Genomic DNA, 4,049 nt, shown 5'->3' on the forward strand with positions numbered 1-4,049 from the left:
AAAAGAGCGTACTTACAGCCAGAAAGGAAGTTAGTAGATCAAACATCCACAGTGAAGCTTTAAATAGAATATGTTTGAATGTGTGCAAATAGGTATCATAGCTGTGTACTCATATTTTTTTCTTTAGCCAAATCCACTGACACATTTAAAGACTTTAATTACATGAAATAGAGTCTTGTTTATCATTCAAGGATTTGAGTTTTTGTTTTGCTTTGCACTGCCATATTCATATTTGGAACAACAAATAATAAAGTCCAAACGCAAAGATATGCACACAAGATGCCTCAGGTAGTGGGTAGATTTCCATGTTAACTGTGCACTGAACTTGAGTTTGACACAGCATATACATCCAGAAACATATTTTAACCAAGGTTAACTACTTTGTTATTAAAGGTATTTTCAGCCATTCAAATTAAGTCTAAAATATCTTATCTTAGCCATTTCTACAGTCATTGATCTTAGCTCACAAACTTTTGCAAGCCCAGATACAGGAGCTATGCATAAATAAGAAGCAGTAATAGATCTGAGTTTTAGAGGTCCAATAAATGAACATTCAGTCAGTAAGAAAGTTCAGTTTTCCATCCTGTCTGCACTTCGCTGCATGTGGTTTGCATGTTTTTCCTGCACCTGCAGACGTTTGGTCTGGGTTACTCTAGTTTCCTGTCACAGTGCAAAGGCATGCATGCTAGGCTGTAAACTGGTCTTGAGTATGGATATATGTGTGGAAGTTTGATGAAGGGCCTTAACAAAGGTTAGGGGTTCCATAGAGAAAGAATTTGGGACACTGTTGCCTTGTTATGAACTTTCAGTTCATTTGCAATAGTCTGCAGATTTACACTGCTGTCAGATGGATGTATTAAGATCGTGTTCATCACATATAAATTTCCTTTGGGTGTTTACAAGAAGATTTCTGACATGTTTGTGTATAAAAAAGGGCACACTGTTAGTTGCTGTATTACACATTTGAGGATTTCAAGTGTGCTCTGGTTTGGCATGTCTAAAAAAGTGAAGTGCATGTGTAACAACAGGTTTAGTTTTTACCTGACACAAACTTAGGCACACTCAGCCTGAATAAAGCCTCTGAGGTGGCCAGCTGTGCAAAGGCTCCTGCTGTGGTTGGTGGGGGAGGTGAAGCCGGTGAACTGGAGTCGCTGGATGGTGTCACGGGGGATGGTGTCGGGAGCGTCCCATTGTCTTTCAAAGCAATAGGAAAACTTTGGGACTCAGGGCTTTGAGGCTTGTTGTGTATGTCCTGTTGGAGCCATTTGCACACCGATGCGGAGTGATTGGACACTTTAAACCCAACTCAGTCCTCACTCGTAAACACTTTTTGTTTCTCCAGGTTTAGCTTCGCAGTGTGGCAGTGAGCCAGAGCTTTGCCTGCACTGTAACTCAAACTGGTGTGTCATTTTACAAAGCAGTCCTCACAGAGAAGGATGTAGGATGATTTCCAAACTGCTGGTAGCGGTTATGAGTACAGAACATGCAGTACAGACCAGGCATCACGAACTGCCACAACTGCATGAGTCCACTTCTTTGTTCCCACAACAGGCTTATAGAGAGCTTTAATCTTTACTTTCATGGAGGATTAAAATATATCATGATTTAGTCCGAGTGACCCAGCACAGTAAGGGTGACGCCTTAATAGAGATGACTTATCACGTTATAAGAGAGGGATCCAGAATGTCCTCCTTCCGAGCCAGACAACTGTCCAAATTCAAAGATTATACTGTCACATGATGGCCCTAAGTGACTAAAAGTGACCCTAAATTAGTTGTTTACTAAAAACAAAAAATAAAAAAACCCTTTTTAAAAAAAAAAAAAAACACCATTTTTGCAGATTCACAAAAAGTGAATATTACTGTTAAAGGACGCTGAGTGTTTCCATCATTCACTTCATAGTGAAATGAATTATTTCAAATCTGGTAGTCATTCATTTGGAGTTAAGAAGTAACTGATTACATTTTGATGATCAAAGATTGGAAATCAAAGTCACTGTTAACACAAAAAAATGTGGTCTAGTTGTTGTAAACGTGAGATTACAGGAACATCTGCTGTATGGTTATATCTGTTATCATGTTATAATTGTTTGCTTGGAACACACAAACACACTTTTGTTCATATTTCAAGTATTCAAACACGAACTGTGACAAAATGTCACAAAAGGACAGTTTCACTCTGACATCATATGTTTGACAAGGACACATTTTATCAGTGAGATAGAAAAGAAGGGAAATGGTGATCATACTTTGCATGTGAGACATTTCTTGACTCCCCTTCCTCGTGTCACTTCTTTGCCTCCTCCATTGACATCTCTGCTGAGAAAAACTGCAATGCAAGTAATTAAGTAAGGTCCTTGACCATTAAATAAGTCAAGACATAAATTTAAGCCTGCATTTGACTGCCTGTTTAAATCATACAACCACAAGGCAGTAATTCTAGATTTTAATTGCATAATTTTACTGTCAATTTATAGCAGTCAGTTTATTAGAAGTTTGTTCTACTAAAAACAGCTGGAAACAAGCTGATGAAAAGAGAATCGGCAGGCCACAAAACCCACAGCTCTTTCCTTTGAAAGCAGCAAAGAGGGTCTTGAGAGCTGACAGGCACAATGAGTAAGCCCTGCCTCATTTCGCTTCTTCTTCTTAAGTAATTCAAGTTATATACAACATGTTAACTTTTAACACTTGAAAAACTCTTTTAAAAATTGGCTGTTGTGCAGTTATGGAGCCAAATTCTTCCAAGAGCTTGCAAAGGAAGAAAATGTTTAGTTCTGTCCCATCCAGAGCCACAAGTATCCTTTTACAGACTTAGAACAACATGTTTGTAAAAATAATATCAGGTTCTCTGGAGACCTCACCCCAACCTTTCATCTAAAACGCATAACTAAAGTGTCAGGTGACTGAGAAAAGAGCTGTCCCACCCATATGTCTCCCGCTAAACAAAAACAAGTGGCACGGATTTTGTGAGAAGGAAGGAGTTTTGATGTTCAGTGTGAGAAGGTTAATAGTGAACATGTATAATATGCCCTAAAGCATAGGTGTCAAACTCAGCTAATATATATATTGTTTAGTATTAAGCTTTGCTTGTTCCATATTCAGTTTTCCAGCAAAACTTATTTGAGTCCATAAGAAAAGATTCATTCCTATATCTGGAGGAAGATTTTTTTTTAATAAATATTAATGTTAGCCCGCGACTTTGTTCCAGTTTTGAATTTTGGCCCACTGTGTATTTGAGTTTGACACCCCTGCCCTAAAGGGTGCAGTCAGAGCACAGGCATTATAATGGTGGGTGGAGCCATGTTTGGGAGCCAGTAAACTGAGTGAGCAGGCCTCATTAATCTGACAGGTCACATGATATTGTAGTTCTCTGAGTGAGATAAAACAAATATGTCGTGCCTCTGTAGTTGAGTTCATCACAGATTACTCAGCAATGATTGATATTGGCAAAAGAACAAAAGTCAGACATGTGGTGGACTCTTTCGCTCCACATACGATAAATTATTGCAGAAATACATTCAATAAATCCCATGTTGTGCCAGAGGACATGCAGAAGGAAAAGATCCATCTGACTAATAGCAAGATTAAGTCACTGACCTGGAAGCCTCATTCTTCCGTGGACCCTCCTCCTTCCTAAAACTGTTCGGACTGTGCTGGAATGATATTGACTGTTTACACAGTAATATCTGCATTAATGCATGGTTTATTCTTTTGCCATATTTTTCAGCTGTTGGTGAAACAGTCAGTTTGGGGCTCCTTAACTAATTGATACTTAACTTTACAGTAGTGGTGTGCAACAGTGTAAATTTTGATATTCATTCAATTAAAATAGAGATACTGATACTTTTAACTTATAAAGGCAGCTTGTTGTGACTTATGAGATGGAGCATCATTAATCTGCAAATTCTGAACACGAGTTTATTCCGGATTATTTTTTTATTTTCAAAAAAACCTCATATTTTGTATGTAGCACAGTCCAGTGGGCTACATTTTGAACTTAAAGGATAGAAACAAACTATTGATCCTAGTGCACTAATATCGATTTAATAC

Source organism: Diplotaxodon limnothrissa, linkage group LG16 (genome assembly GCF_057381915.1).
Source record: "Diplotaxodon limnothrissa isolate DT_005_m linkage group LG16, D_limnothrissa_male_GT1.1, whole genome shotgun sequence".
Classification (NCBI taxonomy): Eukaryota; Metazoa; Chordata; class Actinopteri; order Cichliformes; family Cichlidae; genus Diplotaxodon; species Diplotaxodon limnothrissa.